Consider the following 12,148-nt stretch of genomic DNA (forward strand, 5'->3'; position numbering starts at 1 on the left):
TCTGGCTTCCTTTAACTTGAGCCCCTTATTCCGTGTCCTGCACTCTGGGAGGATCGAGAAGAGATCCTGGCCCTCCTCTGTGTGACAACCTTTTAAGTATTTGAAGAGTGCTCTCATGTCTCCCCTCCATCTTCTCTTCTCCAGGCTAAACATGCCCAGTTCTTTCAGTCTCTCTTCATAGGGCTTTGTTTCCAGACCCCTGATCATCATGGTTGCCCTCCTCTGCACACGCTCTTATTTCTTCTTCTGGCCTGCAAAAAAACTGCCTTTTTCAGACTTTCACGTTTTATTTCATTTTTGCCTGTTTTCCCCTTTTCCCCTGGGGCTGTTCCTTGATCCACTCACTTCTAACTTGAAGGTTACCAAGACTACCTTTGTAGTGGAGACTCCAATCCTCCTCTGCGCTTAAAGATGTTCATAGCAACAAAACTGAAGAGGCTCTCTGCCCTAGAGCAATGACTGAGGGATGAGTGGGGAGGCAGGGGGCGGGGTGGGGGTTAATATCACGGAGGGAGGCAGCACCAAGTTACATGAGAACCCCAACATCTTTGGCCTGGTTCCTTCTTGTCTTCTGGACAGAAATCAAGATGCTGGTTCTTGATCTAAGTATTGCAACCACTGCCATTTGCCCTTTCATAGCACTCAGCTTAATTTCCCTCTTGTACTCCTGCCTGCTTGCCCTCCTTCGGTCTCAGCTCCCACAACCTTCCAAGCTCTGCATCTCTCCAAACTCTCCTGCAGGGCTCAGTTCCCCCCTCGCACCACTAGGAGAATATTCCACAAACATCCTGTGACATCACAGCAACTCAACCAATGGCTACCCAAGCGGGATTTGCAGACAGGCAAAAATCCTTGCCCAACTCATTTCATATCCAACTGGAGAGTATTGTAACACTCACACAGAAAGGCGCCAGCAAAAAGAAGAATCATAGAACAGTAGAGTTTGAAGGGGCCTATAAGGCCATCGAGTCCAACCCCAAGAGACAATTCCCAGGATTTATCTGTTCGAACTTCCGTCTCCCACAGAGATGCTCTAAGGCCAATAGTTGTGACTGTGGAGCTATTGCAGAGGGCAACTTCAGCCTTGGTGTGCAAACGTCTGCCATGCACACACATTTGCCCCCCCCCCCCCGCCTTTCCCAGCAGCTCAGGGCCCCTTGCAGTTTCCCCACTAATTATCAGGCTGCTGCATATGGCGCTCGCTAGCATGACCTACTCAAAATCCCCCTCCCCCAAGTTGGGTTTGTTTATTTGTTTCCTCTGCATTCGAATCTTTGTCATCATCAAATCACGCATCGCTTCACGTTGTCACCTTCTTTGCTGTGGGCTGCCTGACTGTCTCACCGGCCTGCGCAATTCCTCTTGAGTCATCGTGAGGGATCAATTTAAGAGGTGTAAAATGGAGCACAGAGACAATGGAGCAGAGAGGCATCTGGGGCTGTTTTGCATTACCGTGGGGGAAGACCTGCCTTGCTCATCTGCAGCATGCATTAAGAGAGAAACGATTACAGGATTAATCTGCCATGCTAAAATTGCGAGACGAATTTTCATAAAAAATTCATCTAGGGCTAAGGTCATGTTACGATACTGTTTTATCCAAGCTTTACGCAGAACAGCCCAAATCAGTGTGGCAAGCTGGGTGGTGCACAGCCTAAACAAAAAACGTCACAGTAGAGGTCGGAAAAATAATCAGATCAAGATCACACAGTGGCCAAGCAGCCGTCCCCGGGAAACACACAAGCAGCACATGAATGCAACAGCACCCCAGCAACTGGTGGGCATGGGCATACTACCACATCTGATACCTGAGGAAGCATATAGCTATCAAGGCTAGAAGCCATTGATAGCCTTCTCTGTCCAGGAATTTGTCCAATGCAGAACCTCAGGCCCATCTGAGGTCCCAATCCCTCTTCCCCTGGTAACACAACTTTTCTCTTAACCACTGATAATTGTTGGTTTCCTGATGTTTCCATAGCTTTTCCCCATTCTAAAAGGTTAAAATGCCGCTCCTAAGGATTTGTTAACGGCGGCAAGAGCTTTAGGGGGTTCAGAGAAGAGCAACGAGGATGATCAATGTCTGGAAACAAAGCCCGATGAAGAGAGACTGAAAGAACTGAGCATGTTTAGCCCGGAGAAGATTGAGGGGAGACATGAGAGCACTCTTCAAAGTTTTAAAATGCTGTCACACAGAGGAGGGCCAGGATCTCTTCTTGATCCTCCCATAGTGCAGGACGCGGAAAAATGGGCTCAGGAAAAACTTCCTGACTGTTAGAGCAGTACGACAATGGAACCAGTTACCTGGGGAGGTTGTGGGCTCTCTTACCCTAGAGGCCTTCAAGAGGCAGCTGGACAACCACCTGTCAGGGATGCTTTAGGGTAGGTTCCTGCACTGAGCAGGGGGTTGAACTCGATGGCCTTGTAGGCCCCTTCCAACTCTGCTATTGCATGATTCTATGTTACCTGAGGTAGCATATAGCTATCAAGACTAGTAGCCATTGATAGCCTTCTCTATCCAAGAATTTGTCCAATGCAGAACCTTGGGCCCATCTGAGGTCCCAATCCCTCTTCCCCTGGTACCACAACTTTTATCTTAACCACTGATAATTGTTGGTTCCCTGATGTTTCCATAGGCTTTCCCCCATTCTAAAGGTTAAAATGCCGCTCCTATGGATTTGTTACTTTCGGCAAGAGCTTTAGGGGGTTCAGAGAAGAGCAACGAGGATGATCAAGGGTCTGGAAACAAAGCCCTATGATGAGAGACTGAAAGAACTGGGCATGTTTAACCTGGAGAAGAGAAGATGGAGGGGAGACATGAGAGCACTCTTCAAATACTTAAAAGGCTGTCACACAGAGGAGGGCCAGGATCTCTTCTCGATCCCCCCAGAGTGCAGGACACGAAATAACGGGCTCAAGTTAAAGGAAGCCAGATTCTGGCTGGACATCAGGAAAAACGTCCCGACGGTTAGAGCAGTACGACAATGGAATCAGTTACATAAGGAGGTTGTGGGCTCTCCCACACTAGAGGCCTTCAAGAGGCAGCTGGATAGCCATCTATCAGGGATGCTTTAGGGTGGATTCCTGCATTGAGCGGGGGGGGTGGGTGGACTCGATGGCCTTAGAGGCCCCTTCCAACTCTACTATTTTATGATCCTAAACTAAAATATCCTGGTATGGGGTGGGGGAGGGTTTGGACCTGCTCCTTCTGCTTTTGGCTCCACCCACCACTGGAACACACACACACACACCCGCCGAGCTTCTATGAAATGGAATTCGGCCCTCAGTCTGAAAGTGGTTCTACACCCTACGTGCAGGCAAAGTATGGCAAAAATATCAGAGATGATACAGGCAAGCGAAGCGGAAGGGACACAGCAGGGCCAGCTGTGGCATCAACTCAGAACTGCTGCTCCCCGCCTCGGTAGCTGACCCAGACAGGCACTTGACTGGCACTCCTCCGGTTTGGGCTTGGCTTGTGACTCACTCGTCACCTCTGACTGGCTCACCAGGGACATTCCCCACGCCAGAAATCCAGTATCCTTTTCCTTGGAGACATTGAGCCTGGGTCCTTCTGTAGGCGAGGTGAATTGGGAGCGCTCCCAATGGACGATGTCCCCATCCTGCATGGTCCCATCCCGCCTGGCCCTGCCTTTGGACAAGGGGCTGGAGCAGGGAGCTGTGGCCTTCGCTAGTCCAAATACAATGAAGCAACCAGTTAAGGCTGATGGCTCCAATGTCAGCAGGGCTGTGAATCCATTTCAGGCTTCAGTCAGAACCAGATAGAACTCTAAAGGAGCTCTCTATTTTGGAGGGTTGGAGTTCAGCGCCTTGGAGAGCCCTTTTAGAATTCTGAACAGCTTTGACAGAAACCCGGAGCGGACTTACGGCCCCACTGACATCGGAGACACCAGCTTCCACTGGAAGCACCATCACCAGTCCCGTAAATTATGGTTGTATGGAGAGATTTGGCTGCGATCCTGTGCCGACACAACTCTCGTCCATTTCACCCGTCAGGACACCAAACGCAGGCAGAAGTAGAGCCTTTCCCTTAAAACAATTCCCTTTAAGGCTTCCACGCGTAGAAGCTTCCCAGAGCCATATTCAGAGGCGTTTCTTCTCCAACGTCCGTCCGGACTCAGAAAGATCGAAAGGAAGTTAAAGGAAGCCAGATTCCGGCTGGACATCAGGAAAAACTTCTTGACTGTTAGAGCAGTACGACAATGGAACCAGTGACCTAGGGAGGTTGTGGGCTTTCCCACACTAGAGGCCTTCAAGAGGCAGCTGGACAACCACCTGTCAGGGACGGTTTAGGGTGGATTCCTGCATTGAGCAGGGGGTTGGACTCGATGGCCTTGTAGGCCCCTTCCAACTCTGCTATTCTATGATTCTATGAAAGGAAATTAAGCCGTGGAGGAGAAACTCTTGGGATCCCTTGCGCCTGGGATTGAGGGAGACACAGCAAAGGTTTCCTGCCCAGCCGTTGCATAGCTTCCTCTTTGCTCGGCTTCCAAACCCCGCAGGCCAAAGTGCCGGGACAGCGTTGCTTTCAGATCAAGATCAGTTTTAATTAAACGTTTATGCAGCACTTTGAAGACGTGGAGCCAAGTGTTAAGTAGCATCACAGCAAAGTTACTTCATCCTTCCAAGCCAATAACGTCTGCGGGGGAACAACCCTCTTAGATTGCCCTTCGATTCGGTTGGGGTGGGTTCCTGCCTTTTGGAAATGCTGGCAAAAAAAAGGCGTTTGACTTGCCGGCAGAAGCGACCCCCAGGTTGCAAAAGGGGAGGCCGGAAACGTCTGCCAGCGTAGTCAAAAATCTAACCCTGATGTCCCAACATTGCTCTGAATTATTATTTATTATTAAAACATTTGCCCTATATTACAAGGATCTCAGGGTAAAATCATACAGACGATACAAAACAATAAATATACACAGCTAAAAACAAATTAAGCCATTAATAAGCTAAAAACCATTATAGAATTTTAAAACAGTAAAACCAATTAAAACAATCCAAACTATGTACAGGCTTGGTGGATTTAGCCCTCAAAGGCTTTCTTTAAAAGCCATGTCTTAATTTGACGCCGAAATGAAACCAGTGCCGGCGACAGTCAGGCCTCCAAGGGGAGCGCATTCCATAGCCGGGGTGCCGCAACGGAGAAGGCCCTCTCCCACGTCCCATCATAGCATATGTCTCGTGTTGGTGGGACGCGGAGGAGGGCTCTTCCAACAGACCTCAAATCTTGGGCAGGTAGATATAGGGAGAGGCACTCCCTCAAATATCGAGGTCCCAAGCCGCTTAGGGCTTTAAACGTTATTACCAACACCTTGAATTCCAACCAGAGCCGTATAGGCAGCAGTGTAATTCCTTTAAGAGCAGTTTATATGTTCTCTGTAAGATGTACCGGTCAGCAGTCTAGCTGCTGCATTTTGCACTAGCTGCAACTTCTGAGCCATCTTCAAGGGCAGCACCATGTACAGTGCATTGCAGTAGTCTAATCAGGAAGTTACCAGTGTGTGCACTACTGTGGCTAGGCTATCACTGGCCAGGAAAGGCCGTAGCTTTGGGGCTAAAACAAAGTTAGCTGGCTCATACTATCTGCCCATTTAGACCAGCACTGGCTAGCAAAATTTAGAATGGGTTGTGTAGCTCAGTGGTAGAACAGGTTCCATTCCAGGCATCTCCAGGTAAAAAAAAACCCACCTGCCGGAAACCCTGGAGAACAGCAATACTGGGCTAGATGGATCAAGGGTATGACTCAGTATAAGACAGCTCCTGAGTCCCTAAAGGCTCTTCAGTTGGACAAGGATCTTTTTTCACATCACCTGCTATCTAAGTTTTTGTTGGTGGCTTAACTGGGGATGGCGAGGATCGAACCCAGAACCTTCCGCATGCGAAAAACAGACGCATCAAGCAAGGCTCCTTCTCACAACAGAAGGTTTCGCCTTCACTCTCTGATTTTAGTACAGAGAGTACAGGAGGAACTGGCCTGTAACTCATCGTTTGCCTTCAAACGTTTTCCTCCATCCGTTTCGTTCTGCTCTGACGGATTGCCAGAAAGCACGCCACGGACCACGCTTTAAGAACAACCACACCGTGGAGGTGACAGCCCTGTCTTCTAGGGACGTTGGAAAGAAATGGTTCGGAGGTGGCATTTGAGGAGCTGTCCTCAACTCAGACAGACTTCAGCTCTTCTTAGAATCATAGAATAGCAGAGCTGGAAGGGGCCTACAAGGCCATCGAGTCCAACCCCCTGCTCAATGCAGGAATCCACCCTAAAGCATCCCTGACAGATGGTTGTTCGGATGTCTCTAGAAGGCCTTCTACTAGCCAGCTCAACTCCAGCAAGTCAAGCCAGCTTGCAGATTTTACTTCCCCTTCCCCACTTTTTTGCACAAAATAGAGATTTATGCACATTTCAGCTGCAGTTGGCCTAACTTGTGCAAATTTCAACCGCAATTTGCGCAAATCTCTCTCTAATATGTGGTGATCATGCCCAAAGGTGAATATTTTCTGGAATGAAGTGTTCCAGGAGATTAGCTCAGTAATTGGACAATGGGTTCATCCATCCTCCCACCTAGCGCTGTTAAATTTATATAAAGGACAATAAACTGTTAGACAAGGATTTAATAAGCCACCTTTCACTGGCGGCAAGAGGTCTGGTTGCCAGGCACTGGAAGGATGGCAAAGGGCTTCACATTGATAATTAGTATCAAAGGGCTTGGCAGATTGCCCTTCTGGAAAGATTGACAGATAAAATGAGGAAATTGCAAGGACAATTATGCGAAAATAAATTTGTGGGGGTCTGGAAGAAGTTTAGTGACTTTCTGAATAAAGAAGAAGAGGGGAGGACACCCCCGTTGTTATATACAGGTATTTAGAGTGGATAGGAGGACGGTAATATAAGGGGGAGGGATCCACTCAAGGCGGAAACTTGTAATTTGCATCTGAATTGATATGGAATGTATAGATATATGTGCATATACAAATGATGTAACATTTGACCTCTGTAACCAGAACACACACACACAAAAATCTAAGAACAACAAGGATCTACCGTATTTCTTCAATTCTAAGACACACTTTTTTCCCATATAAACATCTCTAAAAACGGGGTGCGTCCTAGAGTTTTTTTTCCTGTTGGTGGTACTGAAATTAGTGCGTGTCTTACAATCGATGGCGTCTTACAATTGAAGAAATACGGTAATATGGAACCTGTCCAAGCACCTCATCAACGTTCCCGAGCTGCAGAAACCGAGATTCACCCAACAAAATTGGACATGGCTGTGCTCTGGACACCCCACACTTGCTATAACTCTGGAGTCCAAGCTCCAGTAGATGCAAGAGTTTATCTTAGACGTGCCTTGCAAGCATCACAGTGGGCCACTGATGTATCCCGAGCATCCTTACAGCCGGCATGTAATAAGCCACAGACAACCCAGAAAAGCTCCACTGGACAGCACACACAGGATTCAACCACTGCATCAGCCAGGTGTCCTCCATTTCTGAATTTTGGTAAATTCTTATCAAAACCAAACAGAAACTAATTTTTCACTCATTTGCGCTGGCCAAATTCAACTGGGGCAGCTATTCCCACCATGGAGAAGACCTGCCTGCCATGGAGAACCAAAAGGAGGAGGCAACCCTAATTCAGCCCCTAATTCAGAATACACCCAGCCTTTTAAGAACCAAATACTCAAAGCCCTGAGCCTGGATGGCCAAAACACAGAATAGTAGCGTTGGAAGGGGCCTCTAAGGCCATCGAGTCCAACTCCCTGCTCAATGAAGAAAGCCACCCTAAAACATCCCTGACAGATGCTTGTCCAGCTGCCTCTTGAAGGCCTCCAGTGTGGGAGAGACCACCACCTCCCTAGGTCACTGATTCCATTGTCGTACTGCTCTAACAGTCAGGAAGTTTTTCCTGATGTCCAGCAGAATCTGGCTTCCTTTAACTTGAGCCCGTTATTCCGTGTCCTGCACTCTGGGAGGATTGAGAACAGATCCTGGCCCTCCTCTGTGTGACAACCTTTTAAGTCTTTGAAGAGTGCTCTCATGTCTCCCCTCAATCTTCTCTTCCCCAGGCTAAACATGCCCAGTTCTTTCAGTCTCTCATTACAGGGCTTTGTTTCCATCTTTGCCCTCCTCTGAACCCCTTCTGATAGTTTTGGTTTCTCCTGGATCTTTGTTCTTTCCATCCCACATATGAAGAACCATGTGATTTTTGGCAAATTCTCATCAAAAATCAGTTGAAACGAAGTTCTCCCCCATCTATACCCATGGAGCACCAGCGTCTTAAACATATATGGCCCTACACACTCCACAAGGAAGCCCAGTCTCCTGGCTTTCAGTTCCAAACCTAAATGGGCCAGTTCAGCGCAACTTGGGCCACAGATGCTTTTGTGAGCATAAATGCTCAATCGTGCTTTATTTGATGCCCTTTGAATAGTGTGGAGCGCAAGAGTAAAGGTGTTATCGGATAGGGGAGGAAGAAGAGAAGACAATGAGCGACTGCCACCAAAGGTGAAGCAGTTCAGAGACACCAGAAATAAACTGCGGACATTCTGTATTTACTTCCCCACACTCATGTTCATGCAGAGTCTGGAAACAAAGTCCTATGAAGAGAGACTGAAAGAACTGGGAAGATTGAGAGAAGAGAAGATTGAGGGGAGACATGATAGCACTCTTCCAATACTTGAAAGGTTGTCACATAGAGGAGGGCCAGGATCTCTTCTCAATCCTCCCAGAGTGCAGGACACGGAAGAATGGGCTGAAGTTACGGGAAGCCAGATTAAGCTGGACATCAGGAAAAACTTCCTGACTGTTAGAGCAGTGCGACAATGGAACCAGTGACCTAGGGAGGTTGTGGGCTCTCCCACCCCAGAGGCAATCAAGAGGCAGCTGGACAACCATCTGCCAGGGATGCTTTAGGGTGGATTCCTGCGTTGAGCAGGGGGCTGGACTTGATGGCCTTAGAGGCCCCTTCCATGATTCCATGAAGGATCATGATTCCATGATCCTATCTTGGGACTATTTGCTGGGTTGGTGTGTGGGGGTGGGTCGGTGGGGGCTGGGCTAAGCAAGATAAAAGAATACTGTTCCCTTTGCTTATTATCCCATTTCCACCACAGCAAGGCAAGACGCTTAAAAATTTAGGGGGGGAGAGAAACCACTCTTTCCTTTTAAGGACAAGGGCTTTGAAAATACGTTTGATTAAACTGGTGTGTTAAATTTGAAGGGATCTGGAGGGAGAAGGAGACTTTCCACAAGAAGGCATTTTGTCGAACTGGTTCAACCAGGCAGGTCTGCCTGAGGGCAGCAGGGAAGATGAGCAGGGAGGGGAGGGGAGGCCAAAAACCGAGCGATGGGCTGCCGGAGAGCAAAGTTTCATCCTGCGCTTCCACTGAGGCCGAGAGCTGCTACTACGCCTCTGCTTTCCAGGCTGCCTTCTGGGGCCCTGGGGTGCCAGGGAAACTTCCCAGCCAGAGGCAGCCGCAAACATGGGCTAGCACTCTTTAACACACATTCGGCACAACAGCCTGCAAAGGGAGGCGCAAAACGTGCCCTAATCTACCACAGCCCTAATCTACCCCGCGCACACAAAAGGTGGTGAGAAAAGAGCCAGGGGACAATAACTGGGTATAGAATGGAGAGGAAGAAGGAAGACCATGGGTGTAGGGAAGTGGTGGGCAACCTGTGAGGATCCTGGGGGAACTGGCCACCCCCAGAACCCATGTTCCACCACCATCAAGCTCTTTTTCCCTTTAAATGAGGCTCATGGGCAGCAGGCACCTCATTTTAATGTACGACAACACTGTCATAGAATCATAGAATAGTAGAGTTGGAAGGGGCCTCTAAGGCCATCAAGTCCAACCCCCTGCTCAATGCAGGAATCCACCTTAAAGCATCCCTGACAGATGGCTGTCCAGTCCAGTTGCATCTTCAATGCCTCTAGTGTGAGAGAGCCCACAACCTCCCTAGGTCATTGGTTCCATTGTCGTACTGCTCTAACAGTCAGTAAAATTTGAGTTCATAGAATCATAGTATCATAAAATAGTAGAGATGGAAGGTGCCTCTAAGGCCATCAAGTCCACCCCCCTGCTCAATGCAGGAATCCACCCTAAAGCATCCCTGACAGGTAGTTGTCCACCTGCCTCTTGAAGGCCTCGAGTGAGGGAGAGACCACAACCTCCCTAGGTCACTGGTTCCATTGTCGTACTGCTCTAACGGTCAGGAAGTTTTTCCTGATGTCCAGCCGGAATCTGGCTTCCTGTCACTTGAGCCCGTTATTCCATGTCCTGCACTCTGGGAGGATTGAGAAGAGATCCTGGCCCTCCTCGGTGTGACAACCTTTCAAGCATTTGAAGAGTGCTATCATGTCTCCCCTCAGTCTTCTCTTCTCCAGGCTAAACATGCCCAGTTCTTTCAGTCTCTCCTCATAGGGCCGTTCCTGGGGAGCACAAATTTACATTCAAACATAGTGCGCAGTCCCCTGTGAAAATGCAGCGATTCCCCACCACCACCCCTAGACTGTCAAAATTGGGCATCAATTCGGTGCTGACAGCTTGGGATGGGTGTGTGTGTGTGCAGAAAAGGCCTGGGAGGACATGCGACCGGAGGCCTGTGTGTTGCCCATCGTTGGTGATGGAACCAGGGGCTGCAGGGGCCGATGAAAGGCTTTACTGAAGGGGATCTCTCAGCACTAGTGCATTAGCCCAGAGAGCGGGCTAAGACCCAGGAAGTCCACCGTTCAAATCTCACCTCTGCCATCAGCTGGCCTTTGATAAGCTCTTATCTCCCAGCTGCAAAAGGAGGAGGAGGAGAAAGAGGAGAATAACGCCAACAACAACAGGCAAAATTGAAGGAAGCCCTGTGAACTCCCAAGAATTCACAGCATGAAGGCTGCACGTGGCCACGATCCATCCTACAGCTTCCCCTTCGCTAGCCCACTCACCCCGGCAGCAAACTCACCCCATACCTCTTAGGGTTTTGGTTTGTTTAACTCCTCAAAAGAGAAAGGTTGCAGCTCCTACCTGGGCCCTGGAAGCACCACGCCTCGGCTCACAATGAAACGCATGTGCAAGAAAGTAAACTGTGCACCAAGTGCACAGTTACAAGATGGGGGATACTTGGCTCAGCAATACTACATCTAGAGTATTGCGTCCAGTTCTGGGCTCCACTATTCAAGAAGGACGCAGACAAGCTGGAGCGTGTTCAGAGGAGGGCAACCAGAATGATCAGGGGTCTGGAAACAAAGCCCTATGAAGAGAGACTGAAAGAACTGGGCATGTTTAGCCTGGAGAAGAGAAGATTGAAGGGAGACATGATAGCACTCTTTAAAGACTTAAAAGGTTGTCACACAGAGGAGGGCCAGGATCTCTTCTCGATCCTCCCAGAGTGCAGGACACGGAATAACAGGCTCAAGTTAAAGGAAGCCAGATTCCAGCTGGACATCAGGAAAAACTTCCTGACTGTTAGAGCAGTACAATGGAATCAGTTCCCTAGGGAGGTGGTGGGCTCTCCCACACTGGAGTCATTCAAGAGGCAGCTGGACAACCATCTGTCAGGAATTCTTTCATGTGGATTCCTGCATTGAGCAGGGGGTTGGACTCGATGGCCTTGTAGGCCCCTTCCAACTCTGCTATTCTATGATTCTATGCTGAAGTTGCATCCATCAAGACTGTGATTGTAAATCTGTGCTAGCGTCAAAGATGACCAAGATCCTTCATCCTCCTGTGCCATTAACAAGAATCTGTAGATTGTTCATTACACTTATTGCAGTGCTGGAAAAGGTTCAGGAAAAGGGCAGCTCAAATGATCCAGGGTCTGGAGCATCTCCCCTATGAGGGAAGGTTGCAACAGCTGGGATTGTTCACCTTGGGGAATTGGTGATAGAGCTGTGCAAAATTATGCATTATCCCTCTCTCATAAACAGTTTCATTCCATGAAGTCGATAGGTGGGAAATTCAGGGCAGATAAAAGGACTTCTTCACACAGCGCAGAGTTAAACGATGGAACTCACTACCACAAGACGTGGCGATGGCCACCAATTTGGATGGCTTTAAAAGGGGTTGGATACATTCATGGAGGAGAAGACTACCAATGGCTACTAGTCATGGCGACCATATGCTACCTGCTGTACACCTGCACACCAAGT

The sequence above is a fragment of the Elgaria multicarinata genome, chromosome 8 (assembly GCF_023053635.1).
Source record: "Elgaria multicarinata webbii isolate HBS135686 ecotype San Diego chromosome 8, rElgMul1.1.pri, whole genome shotgun sequence".
NCBI classification, from domain to species: Eukaryota; Metazoa; Chordata; class Lepidosauria; order Squamata; family Anguidae; genus Elgaria; species Elgaria multicarinata.